The sequence below is a fragment of the Pelobates fuscus genome, chromosome 3 (genome assembly GCF_036172605.1).
Source record: "Pelobates fuscus isolate aPelFus1 chromosome 3, aPelFus1.pri, whole genome shotgun sequence".
Classification (NCBI taxonomy): domain Eukaryota; kingdom Metazoa; phylum Chordata; class Amphibia; order Anura; family Pelobatidae; genus Pelobates; species Pelobates fuscus.
In genome coordinates, this window is record NC_086319.1 from 126,555,689 (window position 1) to 126,576,044 (window position 20,356).

Here is a 20,356-nt window from a genome sequence, read left to right on the forward strand (position 1 = left end):
GGGACGTTGCTTTTTGCAAACATCAAACCTAAGGTACGCCTGTGGCACGACCGGAGACAAATCAGAGGAACATCGGCGTAAAATGTGAGGTATTTGTCAACAATCTCCATAACGCCGTCAGGTATCGATCAATGAAGGTTCCCTTCCAACACTAAACCTAAGGTATGAGTTGATATTTATGTCTCTTTGGAAGTAAAAGGTCTCTAATAATGGATTAAGGTAAGACCTTGCTGGATTTAAAGAGAAGGTCGTCTTTATAAATTCTGAAACAAAAATAAGTACTGAGTAGTTTATAAAATAATTTATACTGTATCAGAGATACTGGAGGAAATTTCAGAATACCCCATTACTCTATAATTACAGTTATATAAGGAAAAAGAGAGAATACACGAAAGAGATGAGAGAAGGTCGACTAATAGAGACGAAAGAGAGAGGAGAGCAGGGAAAGACTGTGGGGAGAGTGAGAGAGATGAAAGGGGGGGGGGGGGGGAGGGAAAGGGATAGAGAAAGAAGGGAGGAAGAGAAAAAGGAGGATTCAAAATTAGAAAAAGAAGACTGTGTCAAATGGAGAAGAAAATTAGATTGGAGCAGGAAGGACAAGTGAAGTGACCCCTCCACTTCATTCTGGACACTACATCGTAAGGTTTTGGTACCTGGGCCTGGCAGGAAACTTTGAACCTTCTCATCTCCCCAGGTAAAAAACATATCAGTGTTAATGTGTTCACTTTTATTTACTGAGTATCAGGAAACACAGAGGGCCGCTAGGTAGGGGTGCCACTGATTGGCTACAACGGTCAGCTGGCACTCTAAGCCAATCAGTAGCTCTCCATTCATAAACACATAAAATAATTTATGAATCGGGAACTAGTGATTGGCTTAGAGCGTCAGCTGACCAATCTAGCCAATCAGTGGCACCCATGCCTGACGTCAATCTGCACTTCCTGACACTCCGTTTCAGAAGCCGAATGCCACTGAGCGACCTGGAGATCTGAAGCTGTAGGAAGCCTTTGGGGTTAAACCATTTGAGAGCAGTTTAACTCCTTAAAGGAAAGAGAGTGCCAAGGGACCTCCTGGCATAGCATTTTCATTTACATGAAGTTGTTATGGTGACCAGAATGTTCCTTTAATTTGCTTAAAGGAACACTATAGTGTCAGGAATACAAACATGTAATCCTGACACCATAGTTGTGAAAACGCTATTCACCCTGGCTTTATGTGATAATGACTATGCTCCTTCCCTTCATAACACTGTCAAAAAGGGGCCAAGCATGGATGTCATTACAATTATGCCCCCCACCCCCCACCCTCCTCCTCCCCCCCAGAAAAATTCCTGCGGATGCCCATGGATCAGAGATAAACAACATGCTTCCCAGGGACCTGATTTTACAGGGCTTAGAGGTAAGTATATAATTGTGATTGCATGTATGACAACCTGTGTCTGTATGACTGCGTATGTATGTCTCTGCCTGACTGTGTCTGTATGTCTGAGTCTGTATATATGTATGACTGTCTGTATGTCTCTGTATGTACAGTGAGGGGAAAAAAGCATTTGATCCCCTGCTGATTTAGAATGTTTGCCCACTGACAAAGAAATGATCAATCTATTATTCTAATTGTAGGTATATTTTAACAGTGAAAGACAAAATAAAAAACAAAACAAAAAAAAATCCAGAAAAACGCATGTAAAAAGTTCTACATTTATTTGCATGTCCTTGCAAATCCTTGCACCAGCCCTGCAGATACATAATACACCCTCATAGTCACACACATCAAGACACATTCATACAGATACAAATGCATACATACTTAAGGACACACACACAAATACAGACATACACGCACATATACACAAATACAGACACAAATGGTTGCACATTCATGGATATCTACATCAAGACACACAAAGACGGGGGCGGGGCCTGACAACCAAGATGGCAGGACGTGCTTTCTGAGGGCTCTTGCCCTAGCAAACACAAAAACAACAATCCTGATTGCCCAAACTGTGCCAGCTACACGAGAAGCCCAAAAAACGATACAGGAACACACTGGGAACAAAATGATACCAGTCCTGCACCGAAACATAAAGCAAGCGCCTGAAACGTCCATGCGGCCTACTTCAGAGCGGAGCCTGAGGCCTGGGGGAAGCGGCCGATCTCCCGGCACAGGACCTGCTCAAAAGCGACACTCCAGCACTGCCCTGCTACCCCCCCCCCCCTGGACCGGCGGGGGTTAACCCCGGTCCTTGCAGGGGTCAGCTACCCCAGCAAAGCGGCCCCCACAAGCGGATATACCTGCAATCGAGCGAGACTATGGGGGCCGGCGCACACCTTAGAGTTTTTCGACCGGCTCTGAGCGGCACTATGGGGGCCAACGCACACCTTAGAGTTTTTCGACCGGCTCTGTGCCAAACTATGGACGAAACCCCACACTAAGGGTCAGAACTTCCTTCTGGACTTGAGGGAAATTGCGACATGGATTCGCCCGGCCACCAGACGCCACCTAAACAGGTACCCACCCAGGGCACCCAGAGCGGCGGCCAGACGGAGAAGAAGTCGGAGACCAGAATGGCGGGAAATGGCAACAAACCCCTCAGACTCCGGCACTTGCCCTCGCACACACCAGAAGAAGTCCACCAAGCCTGCCCGACCAGCTCACCACACAGCGGCAACAGAATCCTCTGATCCACAAAATGCGACCCCACATGCAAGGACTATGACTGCCATTCGCATGGCTCAACATAACGCAGCACAGCTCTCCACAAGCGACAGACACAAGCTGAGAGCCCCTCCAGGCCCTAAGGGAAAGGGAGCATGGCCGCAGTACCAACTCTACTACTGCACCGGGCCCTTCTGTCAAGCCTCCAGAACCGGCATCGGCTAATCCAGATAGTCTACACCGGAGGCGGTCTCTGCGCCTGCAAGCCCAAGAACGGTGATAATACATAACCCCACCGTACAGGCTATCACTGGTGCACTGTTCCCAAGACTATAATTGCCTCAGCTCGCAAATGTAATATGATGTTTTCCTCTCAGTGCCATATATGCCTAGCTTTCATCTCCTTTTCTCATACTAAACAACTATAAAGTCAGCTTAGCAGTAAAGCTTATTGTAGCTAGATACATGTCTGACTAGGTGGTCCACACTACAATTAACCCTGTTAGTCTGAATGAAGGGCTTGAACCATAAACTCATGTGCTCACAAGGGGTGCATACTACTGCTGCATATACTCTTTTAGCTATTCGGGGACATAATGCCCTCATTTTAAGCTTATCCCATCGTTACCGTTATAGATGCCCTAAAGTACTAGCCCGCTGAACCATATAGGCAAATCGCTGCTGAGGCGGTTATAAAAATAAGCTCTCTATGCTGTGAGCCAAGCTAACCTCTGCAAGACTTCCTAGCATGTAAAACTCAGATACTGTCAAGCGTATATTGAACTGTGTTGTATGCATGGCTAGATAATTCTAGTAATTAACATTTCTATTACATAGTGACATAAGCCTGAACAACTAGCCTGCAAAATTATCTACTTTTCTCATGACCTGTCTTAAGCTAGTCCTGTTTCCTACTTTTGCTAGCAATCAGTTTGAATACAATTCTGTGTCAAGCGTTAATAACTTAAAAAAAAATGTGCAAAGTTTAAAAAGCCTACACAAATCTATAGTTGTAGACTCTCATATTATCCAGAAGTCCAGTCCCGCCAAATTAGTACATGCTACACATAGTGGACCCATGCTGCGATTAGCGTGACAAGTTGGTTAACCCTATGAAGGCCCGCATACCGGACAAGCGAGACCGCTCTCTATCCTACAGGGCTCTAGGCTCTATCTTGTTATTAACCTGTTTTACCTTTTAGACTAGCCTGTTTCTCAAATACCATATACCTAAAATGTGCAGACACCTCTATACATAAAAGCTCAATTAATGTGTCTTAGTTTCTCATACATGACTAAAACTGTACTGTAATCTCATATGCCACATTATGTTTGCTTGAGACTGCTATTGTGGCTGATCAAGCCTTTTGTTATACAATGCACAACAAAAATAAAGCATTCAAAAAAAAAAAAGACACACAAAGACACCTCAAAACATATTAATATGTATGCATTCAGACATATGCACAGATACACATATATAGGGCTGGTGCAACTATAAGGCCCGGGGGAGCAGAATAGGCACTGGACTGGCAGGAAGAGAGTATACAGCACAGCCCTCCCCATTCAGCCAGTCAGCTATTGTTGCGTGGATGAGCCATGACCAGCAGAAGATGAGCTTCTCTTTCCTGTACCCGTTCTGACAGGAAGTACTCACAGATAGCGCTGAACAGACCAGGGTAGAGGAAACAGAAGCTCAGCCACACATGCTGCACAGAAAGGTGAGCAGGCACAGGATGGGGGGAATAGACCACAAAGGAGGGGACACAAAACAGACAGACAGTGGCTGGGGGGAGAGGCACAGAGGTGCTGGGAAGGTGAGAAAGAGACGCACAAAAGGGGATGGGAAGAAAAATACATACAAGGGACCTGGGGGACAAAGAGGGACAGAGGGGCTGGGGGGAAGACACCAACAGGGGATGGGGGAGACAAAGAGACACAAAGGGGATGGGGGAAGAAAGACACATGGTGTCTGGCATTGTCTACCTATGTATGTGCCTGAGATTGTGAGTCTGCCAGTGAGTATGCATGTCTCTGTAAGCAAGTGTATGTTTGTATCTGCAACTGTATGTGTGTGGGAAAGTTGCATGCACTGTATTCTGTGTATGGGATGTTGCCTGTAGTGCCTGTAGTGCATTGTGTTTATGGAGAAGCTGTGTTTCATGACTTTGTATGTGTAATGACTGTCTTCAGGGGAGGATTGTGACTTGGTGAGCAAAGGGGTAACTGTGGAAAGAAGTGTGACAGGGTGAGAGAGGTGACTAAGACCTTTGGGGAGTGTGACAGAGTGAGGGAGAGTTAGTGTGACAGGACTAGGGGTTTATATGACATGATAATGGGGGTTCATGTAGCAGGATGAGTGTGGAAGGGTTGGAGGAGGGAGTGTGACAGGATTAAGGGGGTTATTGTGACAGGGAGAGTGTGTCATGGTTGACGGTGAGAGTTTTATAGGGCGAGGGGAGGTGAGTGTAACAGGATTAGGGGTTACTGTGTTAGGGTTAATGTGGCATGATTAGTGGAAGAACATGACAGGGCTGGGGGTAAATGTAGCATGATTGGGGGAGGGAGTGTGACAGGGTTGAGTGTGATACAAATAGGGTGTGTTTATGTGACAGGATTCAGTGGCGGATCCAGGAGGGGGCAACGGGGTAATTCCCCTCCCCCCCCAGAGCCGATGCTCGACCCTGTAGGGCTGGTGCTATCCAAGCGCCGGCCCTTCTGTGTGCCTTCACGGACTGGAGGGGAGATCAGAGATCTCCCTCACCAGTCCACTGGCACATTACTAGATGGCTGGCACGGGAGGGAGAGGAGACCCAGGAACTCTAGCTTGCAGCTCCGCCGGGTCTCCTCTCACGAGCACGGAGCATTGCCGCGGTTACCATGGCAATGCCCCATTCTCGCGAGAGTGATCTCTAGCCCAGGAGGTGCAGGCTAGAGTTCACTCCCCACTAGAGCCGCCAGGGATTCACCATGAGGACCACCAGGGCTTTAGAATTGATATCCCCCCTCCCTGGGCAAAGGTAAGAAGGGGGGGGATACTATTTATAAGAGCAATTCCTGATTAAAACAAATAAGTGTTCTTTTTTAAAAATTAAAAAAATATGGTTTATATCCCCCTCCATGGAAAAGGTAAGAAGTGAGGGGGGATATAAAGCATATTTTTTAAATTTAATTAAAAAAAACACATTTGTTTTAATCAGCCCCCTCCCCCAACTACACACACACTGCCCCACCACACACACTTACCCCACTGCACCCCCATACACACACTTTTTCCCCATGCACATACTTCTCCAGCATACACACATTGCCCAAACTGCACCCCCATACACACACTACCCCCACTGCACCCCCATACACATAATGCCCCCACTGTACCCCCATACACACCTCTCCCCCATACACGCACTGCCTTCACTGCACCCCCAAAACAAACACTGCACCCCCAATACACACACAAACCCCTACTGCACTCTCATACACATATTGGCCCTATGCACACAATGTTTCCCATACTATAGCCCCTATCCTGGCAGACCCTAGGTAAATTGTCAAACTGTTCTTAAACGGTTTGACTATTTACTCTGGGAGGGCACCACAGCACTCCTGGCACCATAACCACTACAGAGAGCTGTAGTGTTTATTGTGCCTGGATTGTTTATTTAAATAATCTATGAGGGCCCCTCCCAAGATAAGGCTCTGGATCCACCAGTGACAGGATTAGTGTGGAATGGTTGAGGGGATGAGTGTGACAGTATTGAAAAGGTTAATTTGATAGGGTGGGTGTGACAGTGCAAGACAAGGTAAGTGTGACTAGATGGGTGGCTTAATGTGAAAAGGTGAGTGTGGCAGAGCAAGGGTACGTGTGGCATGGTTAGAGTGGGTGAATGTGTGCATGTAAATGCCCCCCTGGGCAGGAAGGGGGTACTAATCGATACTCTGGTGGTCAGTGGTGGTCCAGTGGGCTAGTTATCAGGCCTGCAGTTCTCTCAGGTGCAGACAGACCATAAGGTAGTTGTCTCGGGAGCTCTAGCATGTGAAATGTCAGTGTGTTGCTGTGGTAACCTGTGGCAATGCTCTGATTGGCCGGAGCTAGGTGACATCTACTTCAGGGTCTGCAATTTAGCACCTGAAAGAGCTACAGACTGGAGGCTGCCGGTCTCTCTCTCTCCTTGGGCAGGCAGACTAAGCCTTCCCGTGTCAGACTCTCAGTCACAGACTAAGAGTCCAATGAATCAGAGCCATGTATTAGTGTGGGTATGGAAGTTGGTGACTGGTTGGTGTATGTGTGTGTGAGAGTGTTTACAGCATGAATTAGTGGTAACTGAAAACAGCTTCCTGCAGCAGCTTGCAATTCTCTGTTGGGCGTGTAGTTTCGTAGCAGCCTGTGGGCATGTAGATTGAGGTGATTCTGTTAACCCTCAGGGCTGAGGTGCAGCTGTGCAGTGGCAAACTCCTACGTGAGCAGTTTGCTTACCTACACACTACTCTCCGCCTGGTCTCCCCTGTGAGTGGGTGGCCATACTATCTGCCGGCCCGACTTAGCAGAGGATCATCCCCTCAGGCCCGCTACTGGAGCTACTGTTACTGGAGTTTGGGCCTGAGGCATCCACAGTTCCGCTTGTCCGGGCCTTGCAGCACATGGTCTGCACCCACTTTGGCGTCCCAGGAAGCTCTCTAATGTACGCTGGAGTCCGGGATGCGAAGCAGAGGCCTGCCAGGTTGCTGCATGGGTCTCACTGGTGGTGTGATGCCGCCAGTGTTGAGGGCCCACCATGGCTGCCTCTGTCTTTTCTGGGGTGATGGGATCTCCAATAGGCACCCTTTCCTCTGCTTCCACTGGCCTTCCCACTGCTTCCCTTCAGCCCCACTGGTGAGTCCCCTGTTCCCCTTCTTTCTCTTCCTTCTATGTCCTCTGTTCCACGCTGTTTTTTCCTTGCTCCCCTGGTGTACTTACTGTGGTTATTCATCCTTGTCCCCCTGGTGCCTTCCAAAAGTAAGTGATAAATCCATCAATGAATTACTTGACAACTTACCTGGGTCTGCCAGGTGCCCGGTGCTGCTTCCCCTTCTAATGGGAGATCCTGCCACTGAACTAGGCCTGCCTGTGCAGGGCAATTCTCCTTGGTAAGAGCGCTCAGTTGACACTCTAAGCCAATTAACTGGCACTGCATGTATGTACGTAGTGGGGAATTACGATGAAGCATAAACATAACTAACCCCATTCAACCTCCCCCCAATAACGACAGACAACGTGGTATGGATGAACAGGCCACAACATTTATTATAACATAAATAAATTACTGTATAACACACCCATAACTCCATATATTAAACTCTTCTTTCTGTAACGAAATTGTTAGAAACAAATAATCATAAATAACATATATACATATACAATTCAACATACAGTGCTATACAGAGACCCCCCGTCCTTGCCAATAAACCTACAGTGGCTCCTAAACACCACTGCCTCTCACCTCCCCCCGTCATAAAAACAGATTCCAATGCCTGCCATCAGCCGACCTTATCCACGCTCGATGGGCACGAGACCTCAGGCAACCTAAAGTTAAACCTTTTGAAGCAGGGGGGGCTTAGACATGTAAACATAAGGAACTTATTCCATCCTTAAACATAACCAAACTTAATTGGCAAGAACATACCCCCGACTAGCTGTGACTAACTAAACCTACACGGGGTGGGCGGGCGGGAAGCTGTTTACTGGCCCGAATCCCAAGTGGCACTGAGGTAAGACCTCCCCCTACTAACTCACATAGCCCTAACCCCTCCCACACACATACACACACACTACCAAAGACCCTCCCATGCATCCATCCCCACACTCCTACATGTGCCCTTGTCCGCTTAGCTGCGCTATCTCCCCAGGGCCTTGTATGTACGTAGTGGGGAATTACGATGAAGCATAAACATAACTAACCCCATTCAACCTCCCCCCAATAACGACAGACAACGTGGTATGGATGAACAGGCCACAGCATTTATTATAACATAAATAAATTACTGTATAACACACCCATAACTCCATATATTAAACTCTTCTTTCTGTAACGAAATTGTTAGAAACAAATAATCATAAATAACATATATACATATACAATTCAACATACAGTGCTATACAGAGACCCCCCGTCCTTGCCAATAAACCTACAGTGGCTCCTAAACACCACTGCCTCTCACCTCCCCCCCGTCATAAAAACAGATTCCAATGCCTGGTATCAGCCGACCTTATCCACGCTCGATGGGCACGAGACCTCAGGCAACCTAAAGTTAAACCTTTTGAAGCAGGGGAGGCTGAGACCTGTAAACATAAGGAACTTATTCCATCCTTAAACATAACCAAACTTAATTGGCAAGGACATACCCCCGCCACCAGACCCGCTGTTTTACCCCTAAATCAGTGGGGAAAACCCACCAAAACCACCCATGGCCTGTTCCACCGCCTCCTGCAGGGCAAGATTAAAAAGGTCGAGCCCGACCTCCGTGAGGTGTACACTGTCCCCACAAAAAAAATGCGCCGCATCCCGCTCAAAAACCCTATGGCGGACCGGGAGTCCCTGAGCCCCCAAAACAAACTGGGAAAAACGCCTGTTTAACTTGCGCCGGCAACGCTCCATGGCACTCTGACTCCTGGCGCCACGCCAATAGTTGCGGGCAATAATTTCCGACGAGATCAAGCGCACGCCCGGGAACAAAACCGAGATGCAGGCCAAGTCCCGCTTCACTGCCGAGATCAAATCCCAGATGGGCACCGAACCCAGATCATTCTCCCCCAGGTGGATCACCAGGACACTTGGCGCACCCAGGAGCAGAGACAGCTGCACCAACTCGGGGAGGAGCCGTGAACACCTCATACCCCGCGCACCGAGCCATCGAACTTCCGCTTTGAAAGGCGTGAAACCCAACCTTGAACCTCCAGGCCGAACCGCCGCACGCTGCCCAGCCCAGTAAACATAAGAGTGTCCGACGATCCAGATCCTGGGGGGAACCGAAACTGTGGAAAGAAATCACGTCAATAAACCGGCCGGACGAACATAGGAAACATAGCGCCTCGAGTCCCACGTACCAATCCTCTGAACCACCTGCGCTGGCATGCATAGCCGAGAGGCCTCGGTCGCCGCCCAATCCGGAAGGAATGGCCCCCGAACTCCTTGCTATCCAACCCCATGGCTTCCAGCCCCAAACGAAACACTCTAACAAACTGGAAATGGGAAAGGAAACTCCCATCCCCATGCACCAGGAGAGGCAGCGCAGGAGAAGAGCGCACAGCACAATATTCCCCAAAGGACCACACAGGACAAATGCCGGAACCCGGCACAGCCCCCAAATGGACCCACTTACCCTTCCCCAAGACATCCGTCTTAGAGCGGCGAATCCGGAACAAGATCTGATCAGTGACGCACAAAACGTCACCAAATAGCACCCCCCCTACCTGCCGCCGGCTGGGGCACTCTAGCTCCCCAATCCGCATGGCGCCGAAGAATGCCAGGGAAAAGGCAAGGCGAAACAGCCGAACCTCGAAATCCGAATGGCAAACCCCGTGCAACGCCTCACACAAAGCAGTTAGGAGCGTGCCCGAGACAGGATGCCTTGAGTCCGGCACAGACACCCTCCCCCGCATCAAGCCCTTCAGTGCCTGACGTACAATGAACGCCTTTGTAGCATCCTCCCAACCTCGTAACTTAAACAGGAAGCTGAGTCCTGACAAGCGTGCCGAAATGGCTGAGGGAGACAATCCCGCGGCCTCCCAGTCCCCTAAGAGCCGAACCAAACCCTGCAGACGAGAGGATGAGTCCCGGAAGCCCCCGCAGGACCCCTCCCACCCTTCCCATTCCCTCCAAACCTTATTATAGCGGTCCCATGTGGCCGCCGTGACCGACCCACGGACCAACTCCATCAGTCTGTCAGACCCAAGGACCACATCTCTGTCGGACACGGGACACCCTGTGGAGCCACCGCCCGAAACACGTCCCACTGTGAACGAGAGAGAGAGCATCGGCCATCACATTACATACACCCGGGATGTGCACAGCCCTACAATACACATTCAGCTCCAGACAGCGCAGCACTAGGCGCCGGAGCAAGCGAACCACGGGGGGGGGGGGGAGATGCAGACAGCTGGTTAATAGCCTGGACTACACCCAAATTGTCACACTGGAAGACCACCCGCCTATCCACCAGCAGGGTACCCCATACCTCCAATGCTACCAAAATTGGGAAGAGCTTCAGAAACGCCAGATTCTGTGTGAGCCCCGCCGCATACCAGGTTTCCGGCCACGAGTCAGCGCACCATTTGGTGCCTAGAATGGCTCCAAAGCCGGCCGAACCCGCCGCATCGGTAAACAAATGGAGGTCTGCATTAGAGACCTCCGGGGCCTGCCAGTAAGACCTGCCATTATAGGAGGCCAAAAAGGAGTCCCAGACGGCCAAATCGGCCCGTAAGGGCCGGGTAAGCCGAATAAAATGTAGCGGATGAGCGACCCCCGACGTCGCCGCCGCCAAGCGCCTATTAAAGATACGCCCCATTGGCAAGATCCGACAGGCAAAATTGAACTTCCCCAGCAAAGACTACAGGCAGCGCAGCTGCCGCCCCAGGGCACGGGACACCGCTAGGCGCAGGTCCGAGACCTTATCGTGCAGCAGCCGACATTCCCCAGCCATCGAATCGATTTCGATGCCCAGAAAGCTCAAGCACGTGACCGGACCCACCGTCTTGTCATGAGCCAATGGAACCCCGAAGCGCTGAAACACACAGCAGGAGAGCACAGACGTGCGACTCCGCTGGGCCTACACACAGGAAATCATCCAGGTAGTGTAGGAGGGAAGCGACCCCCGCTTCCCTCCGCACCACCCATTCCAGAAAAGTGCTAAAGCACTCAAAATAAAAACAGGACAGAGAGCAACCCATGGGGAGGCACATGTCCACAAAATACTGGCCCTCAGAGGTACACCCCAAAAGATGATGGCAATCCGGATGCACCGGGAGCAGCCGGAAAGCGGATTCCACATCCGCCTTAGCCAGCAACGCCCCCGGGCCCGCCGCTCTCACCATGCGAACCGCCGCATCAAAGGATGCATATTAAACCCTGCAAAGTTCCGTGGAAATGTCGTCATTCACCGATCCGCCACGAGGGTACGACAAATGGTGAATCAAACGATACTTCCCAGGATCCTTCTTGGGCACCACACCCAAGGGAGAAACCCGTAAATTCGCCATCGGCGGGGTGGAGAAGGGGCCGGCCATCCGACCCAAGGAGACCTCCTTATCCAAATGTTCCCGCACCACCTGAGGAAAAACCCGCACGGACTTGAGGTTCCGGACGGAGAGCAGCGGAGGGCGCTCCGCGAAGGGGATCCAAAACCCCTGCTCAAACCCATCCACCAGGATACGCGCCGCAGCCCGATTCTCATAAAGGTCGAGCCACGGGCGCATCGCGTTTACGAGGACCGGCGTCGTCGCCCTTAGCCCCCATATCCTCTTTCTCCCCCGTTTTTCCCCGCTTGAAACAGCGGGAGGCGGGATGGGCCCCGCCGCAGCCGGAGCATTCGTGCTTAAACTGGCACGAGGAACCCCTCTTACAGAGGCTGTCATTAAATTTCCAACAACAGCCGGACCTCTGACTGGAGGCCGATGAGGAGGAGGATGCGCCCCCACCGCCCCCCCCAAGAAAAGACGAAAATGCACCCTGTTGAGGGGCAGGACGAGTCATGATGGAAAGCCATAGACCGATATCCATCTGGTCCCACAACAGCGAGGGACGCACTGCCAGCCGCTGTCGAAACTGCTCATCGTACCTCCACCAACCTAGTCCCCCATAGGTGCGACAAGCGTTCCAAATCGTGTCCTGATAACAGAACAGAGCGGAACATTTCTGGGGAGACTTCTCTCCCACCACGCTGGCCAAAATAGAGAACGCCCGAATCCAGTTCCCAAAGTTTGGGGGAATTTTGCGAAAACGGTACTTCTACCTATCCTTTTCCGACTCCTTTCTGTCCTTGTCCGCCACGGGAGGAGCCTCCTCCAGCGGCAGAAGGGAAAATATTTCTACAAACTCCCCCTTCCAAATTTTTTGCTTAGTCTCCTGCTTCAAGTGCAAGCCCAGGGGGCCGGACCAGCACATGTAAGCAGCACCCCTTGCCACGTCCGCGACCCCCCCGTCGAGACAAGCATCGCCCGCGGCGGAACCAACACTGCCCACCGCGGGCGCCGGGGAACCCAGAGGCACCGCACCGCCACCCGACCCGGGTAGGGGCCCAGTAGGAGGAGAAGACTGAACCTGAGGAGGGAGCAGGGCAGGGGACCACGCTGACCGGAGCTGACCATCAATAGCATTACCGCTAACCGCCCCACCCTTCTCCCACTGATCGAAAAAAAACTAAGACCTAAGAGGATCCCCCCCAACCCGGGACCCGCAGCGCCAGAAACGGAAGGAATAAGGTACTCACAGATCGCAGACTGGCGATCCAAGCCCGGCACTGCGCTCACAGAAGGCTGAGGTAAGGAAACTGCAGTTCCAGCATCCACTGAAGACAACAGCTGTGATCCGGGCGCCACCTGCTGGACTGATCCATGAATTGCAGCAGTATCCTGAGAAGAGAGCAGCAGAGAGGACGTGAGCCCATGCCCCAGCGGAGATGGCCAAGGTAAGTGACCTGCAGGGGGGAGGGGGGCCAGGCAGGGCAGAGGGGGCAGAATAGAAGAGAGGGAGGGCAGACAGGGAGGGATGGGGACCAGAAGGAGGGGAAGAAAAGGCAGGAGGGGTAAGAAAAGCAGGGGGAGGGGTAAGAAAAGAAGGGGGAGGGGTAAGAAAAGAAGGGGAGGAGGCCCACCAGAGGAGGAGAGGGGGGGACAGAAATCGGGCAGGAGGGAGGGGGACCAGGGGGCCCAGGAAAGGGTAAGCTGGGCCCCCTGGAAGAAACATGAGAACGAGCAGGAGAAGGAGGGGAGACAGAGCCTTCCTCACTGGCAGAGGAGGCTCCTGACGGGCAGGGAGACCCACCCTGGACCCCCAACGGCAGTACAGAGGTACCCCACGCGGCCCGCGAGGGCCTACTCACCGCCGTACCGCCCCGCCGGCCGCGGGGGGACCTAGACCGTTGCAGAATCCGCCGCCCACCGACCCCGGACCGCAAACCAGCACAGGCGGCCGGGGCGGATGGTGTAGAGGGGGATCCACGGGTAGGCCGCGCGGCAACCGCACCAGGGGGCCGCGCGGCGGAAGCAGGCCGCATCCCCGGCCTAGGAGTAGTAGGCCGCGCGGCCGCGGAGGCAGCAGGCCGTGCGGCGGAAGTAGGCCGCATCCACCGGCCTCGAAGTGGAAGGCCGTGCGGCAACGGAGGTGGCTGGCCGCGCGGCAGTGGCAGGCCCCGTGACTGAAGGCCGTGCCACGCGCGCGGCCGCAGAAGGCCGCAAGTCACTCCTCCTTGTTGTAGGCCGCGTGTCTGGAGCCCCAGACAAGCGGTTCCGGCGATGCCTCAGGCCCGGGCTCCCATTCCTCAACCGGGCCCGAGGAGTGGGATCTGGGGAGAGCCTGGCAGGCGGTCGGGAACGCCTGCCAGTGCTGGTGCGGCCCCCAGGGGCAGGGACCGCAGGAGGAGCAGCAGGGGAGACCACAGGGGGTGCCCCAGGGGAGGGTTGGCCCACACCGCTAGCCATACCTCCAGTAATGTTGGCAAATTGCTCCCTCAGTTGCCGGCCACCGTACAGCGCAGCAGCAGCCCTGAGGGATGCCAGGATCACCTCAACATCCATCCAGGCCCGGACTGGCCATCGGGCACACCGGGCAAATGCCCGGTGGGCCGCAGTGGCCATGGGCCGAGGCCGGCAGGGGAAGTCCCAGGATCTCCCCTGCCGGCCTATGCAGGGCCGGCACTATCCGAGCGCCGGCCCCGCTGTTTTCAATGAGGGGCCGGTGAGGAGATCAAAGATCTCCCTCACCGGCCCACATAGAGAATATTCCGGCCGCCAGTGAGGAGAGAGAGAGGGAGCCAGGAGAGGACCCGGCGGAGCTCTATCTTGCAGCTCCGCCGGGTTCCTCTCGCGAGATCCGGCGCGTTGCCATGGCAACGACCGGATCTCGCGAGAGTGAACTCTAGCCCGCAGGCTAGAGTTCACTCACCACTGGACCACCAGGGATGCTGTCGGAGTGCGAGTTCCGGTCCCCCCCTCACTCTCCCAGGTTCCAGCGTGCCGGTCTCCCCCTCCCAGGATAAAGGTAAGAAGGGAGGGGGGGACATTATAACTGCTTAATTTTTATTTTTTTACCCCACACACACACAATCCATTCAAACATTCACACACAGCACTATCACACACAGCACTCTCACTCCCATCACACACAGCACTCTCACTCCCATCACACACAGCACTCTCACACACAGCACTCTCACTCCCATCACACACAGCACTCTCACACCCATCACTCTCACTCCCATCACACACAGCACTCTCACTCCCATCACACACAGCACTCTCACACCCATCATAGCACTTTCACACACAGCACTCTCACTCCCATCACACACAGCACTCTCACACCCATCACAGCACTTTCACACACACATCACTCTCACTCCCATCACACACAGCACTCTCACACCCATCACAGCACTTTCACACACAGCACTCTCACTCCCATCACACATAGCACTCTCACTCCCATCACACACAGCACTCTCACACCCATCACTCTCACTCCCATCACACACAGCACTCTCACACCCATCACAGCACTTTCACACACAACACTCTCACTCCCATCACACACAGCACTCTCACACCCATCACTCTCACTCCCATCACACACAGCACTCTCACTCCCATCACACACAGCACTCTCACACCCATCATAGCACTTTCACACACAGCACTCTCACTCCCATCACACACAGCACTCTCACACCCATCACAGCACTTTCACACACACATCACTCTCACTCCCATCACACACAGCACTCTCACACCCATCACAGCACTTTCACACACAGCACTCTCACTCCCATCACACACAGCACTCTCACTCCCATCACACACAGCACTCTCACACCCATCACACACAGCACTCTCACACCCATCACTCTCACTCCCATCACACACAGCACTCTCACACCCATCACAGCACTTTCACACACAACACTCTCACACCCATCACACACAGAACTCTCACACACATCACACTCAGCACTATCACAAAACACATCATACACAGCACTCACACACATTATACACAGCACCCTCATACACAGCACCCTCACACACATCACACACAGCATCCATCATACACACATACTGCACTCCTCACATACACACCGAACCTCCCCAACACACTGCACCACACACATACACAATACTTCCAAACATATATATATATATATATATATATATATATATATATATATATACACATACACACGCACACACATTCCTGACCACACACATACACACTACATTCCTGACATACACACTCTGGATACCCTATACACACACTAGATTCCTTGTAAGCAAACACATACTACACCCCTAAACACACACTCTCTACAAACACTACATCACATATACACACACACACACACTATAGCATGTATGCACACACTTGCTACATCCCCTATACACACATTCTCTACAGACCCTAGCCACATATGCATTACATTACACCACAAACACAACACGACTAAAACCGACCTTATTACACAATACCACACCACAATCAGCTCACTCTATACACACACACACAATCCCACAAGCAGGCTCCAAACACAGCACAATACTCTTTCCTGGCATTTTTGTCTCCTGGTATCCATTTATAGAGACACCAGAGACAAGTTGCAAGGAAACACAGTGCAAGCATGTTATTAAATTTGCTTGCACTGTGCAGAACAAATACAGGGCTTTAGCAGAGCTCTGCGCATGGTCTGCCCTGGCCTGCACTTTGAGAAGGGGGCGTGTTTGTCGTTAGTGACGACAAAACACACCCTCTCTGCCCCGCCCCTTCTTAGTGGGCCGCTGTGATAAAAAAATGCCCGGGCCAAATTTTTATCCCAGTCCGGCCCTGCATCCATCCCTCAAGCTGTGAAGACTAAAGGCCCAGGCAAACAGGAGCAGGAGACAGGAAGCTGTTTACTGGCCCGAATCCCAAGTGGCACTGAGGTAAGACCTCCCCCTACTAACTCACATAGCCCTAACCCCTCCCACACACATACACACACTACCAAAGACCCTCCCATGCATCTATCCCCACACTCCTACATGTGCCCTTGTCCGCTTAGCTGCGCTATCTCCCCAGGGCCTCATCGGAGCTTAGTTTATTAGAGCTGGGGTGCTCCTGACGCCATAACCACTACAGTGGGTAGTGGTTATGGTTCTTGAAGTGTTCCTTTAATAAATATTCACCTAATATAACATTAAAAAAAATAGCAAAGGGTAGATTGTGCTGTTGTGGTCTACATATGGCTTGCAAGTCTAAAATAATCACATTTTCTATTCAGTGAGGGTTTAAAATAATAGGTCAGATTTAGAACCCTGGTATAGGGTAACAGTGACACCTACTGAGCAAATTTTTACTTACGAAGCAACATTCTTTCTTTTTAAAATTTTCAATTCTACAAAATTTCAGTACAAGCACTCACACACTTTCACTACTAAATAACTGCTTTGAAAACATAACAACTCAGAACCTAGATTGCTGTCTACTCTGTAATTTATATCAGTTATTTGATCATTTTAAATGTTATAGCAGGCACAAGGTTATTATTATACATTACAGTTCTTCTTTACTACTCTAACAGCAAAACAATCTATATTATATAACAGAAAAAGAACAAATAAACTACACTAACAACTAAACTACATAACAGTAGAACACTCCGTTAGTAAGAAGATGTCCCCCAATATTCTTCTTTATTTGCTGCTACTCAAAGAGTTAATAATTTGTAACTCTACTACCTGTATTGTTGGTCCATGTTGTTATATTTTTTTCAATATTTTTGTGCTATTTTTTTCTCAGAAACCTGTGTTTTGATGTATAATTTGCCCCAGCCAGTAGAAGCCACCCTTCTGCGCCAACAGGGTAGGAAACCAGAGGGTGGCTAACATTTTTATCTGTATGTGTGTCTTTCTGTGTTTCTGTGTGTCTGTATCTATTTGTCTGTATCTGTATGTACATAATATTTGTATCTGTATGTGTGTCAGTGTGTGTATCTGTATGTCTGTGTATCTGTGTGTGTGTCATTGTTTGCATCTGTAGGTCTGTGCATCCGTATATTTGTCAGTGTGTGTACCTTTAAATGTGTCAGTGTTTCTTTCCGTGTGGCTCTGTTTCTGCGTGTGTGGCAGTGTTTGTATCTGTGTCTGTGTATCTCTATGTTGGCAATATGTATGTATTAGTGTATCTGTGCAGCTGTATGTATGTCAGTGTTTGTATCTGTGTGTCTCATTCCCTTTATGTTCGGCTGTCCGTACTCCCTTTGTTCGTTTCCCGAATGGACAGTTTGTGGACCCTCGTTATACCTCCCTGAACACCGACCACACCTGGCTGTTAACCGCATCAGATTGCGTCATTAACCATTTGGGTCCATTTACATCTAAACAACATTTGATATGAAAAGCTGCATAATGGCAATATAGTAGATTTAAAGTTGGAAACACTCAATATTGTTTAGTTCTTTGTAGTGTTGTCAATTTGATTATGTGGCGAAAGTAACCTCGCCACTGGCTTTTCGAGGATCCTGTTTGCCAGCCTCCTGCCCTGTGACTATGGCCCTGTAATAAACTTTGGTTAAATACACTGTTTGTGCCTTTTGGACTTGTAACATTCTTCACTCAGTAACACTTCAAACTCCTGAACGTCCGAAGCAGTAACACTTCGAACTCCCGAACATTCAAAGCGATTCTAAGCGATTCGAAGTAGGTCAAAGCGGTCGGCTGGCATTCGAACACGTGGCAGTGGTCATCTTAAGCCGCAAGCACACCGAGCGGTGTTTGGTCGTAGAGTGCATGGAACTCAAATTGGACACTCAACGCCGTGAACACAGCTAAACACATACCGTCCACTGATGTTTGGCTATTCAAATGGGAATCGAACGGAGTTCGGTGGGAATGAACTCCCAAAGGAGATACATAAAATGAACCTACTCTCGGACCTACACGTTCAGTATTTTATATTCTACTTTGAATCCTCGAAGTAGACCGACCACACAGCCTAATTTCCTGGAACTCTTTTGGGCATGGGACCATGCCTGCGGTCGGTCAAATAATGACTTCCATAGAATTCCTGAACCCCTGAACTAATCTGGGTGATTTTTGGATATGTTGGTCACCCAGAGCAGGGCTATCAGTGGATGTAACAATTGTGGGGATTTTATGTGTTTTGGGGGTACTTTTGGAGTTTTATACAAATATGTGTTTTACATCCTGGAGATAATTGGGTTAATACAGTATCTGACAAAATTCCCATGGAAAATTACATAGTTGATGCAGAGTCTGGTTTTAATCCATAAAGGGCATAAATCACCTAACATTCCTAAATTGTTTGGAATAACATGCTTTAAAACATCAGGTATGATGTTGTATCAATCAGGTAGTGTAAGGGTTACGCCCGCTTCACAGTGACAGACCAAACTCCGCACCGCACCGCTCCGCACCGCAAATAACTGCAAACAGTCCATTTGCACAACCGCAAACTCCCCATTTGCACAAGGTTGGATACCAAGCTAGCCATGTCCCGTTCCTTGTCCTCACTGATGTCATTGAAGGTCTCTTCCTCCACCCAGCCACGTACAACACCAAGGGTCCCCGAAAGGTGACAACAAGCCCCCTGGGACGCCTGCTGTGTTTGGTCTTCCACCTCCTCAAAGCCACCTTCCTCCTCTGACTCCTCTTCTTCAGACTCCTCTCTCTGCGTTGCCTCTCTCTGCATTATTATAAGGTGTGTTAAGTAGTACTATAACTATCAGTTTAATCCCTGTTACGTCCCCTATCAGGGGACGTGTATATGGCATCGATTTTAGGAACCGGGAGATGGGAAAAGATGCTTGGTTGGTCCTCCTACTTCAAATTTGGGGCACTGCGCGTGCAATCTAATGTGCCACCAGATAGGAGTGGTGTGTTAAAGGGAAACTCCAGTGCCAGGAAAACAATCAGTTTTCCTGGCACTGGAGGGTTCCTCTCCCTCCCACCCCCAATCCCCGGTTACTGAAGGGGTGAAAACCCCTTCAGTGACTTACCAGAGGCAGCGACAGGTCCCACGTCGCTGCTTCCTCCTCCCCCGCCGCTCCTCCTTCTGCATACGTCGGCCGGTGGGCGAGACTGATCCCGCCCGCCGGCCGAGGAGACCCCGCGCATGCGCATTAGCGCACCCCATAGGAAAGCATTGAAAATGAATTTCAATGCTTCCCTATGGGGAATAGAGCGACGCTGGAGGTCCTCACACAGCGTGAGGACGTCCAGCGATGCTCTAGCACAGAAAACCTGTGCTAGAAACCAGGAAGTTCCCTCTAGTGGCTTTCTGATAGACAGCCACTAGGGGAGGACTTAACCCTGCAAGGTAATTATTGCAGTTTAAAAAAAACTGCAATAATTACACTTGCAGGGTTAAGGGTAGTGGGAGTTGGCACCCAGACCACTCCAATGAGCAGAAGTGGTCTGGGTGCCTGGAGTGTCCCTTTAAGTAGTACTATTCTTATCAGT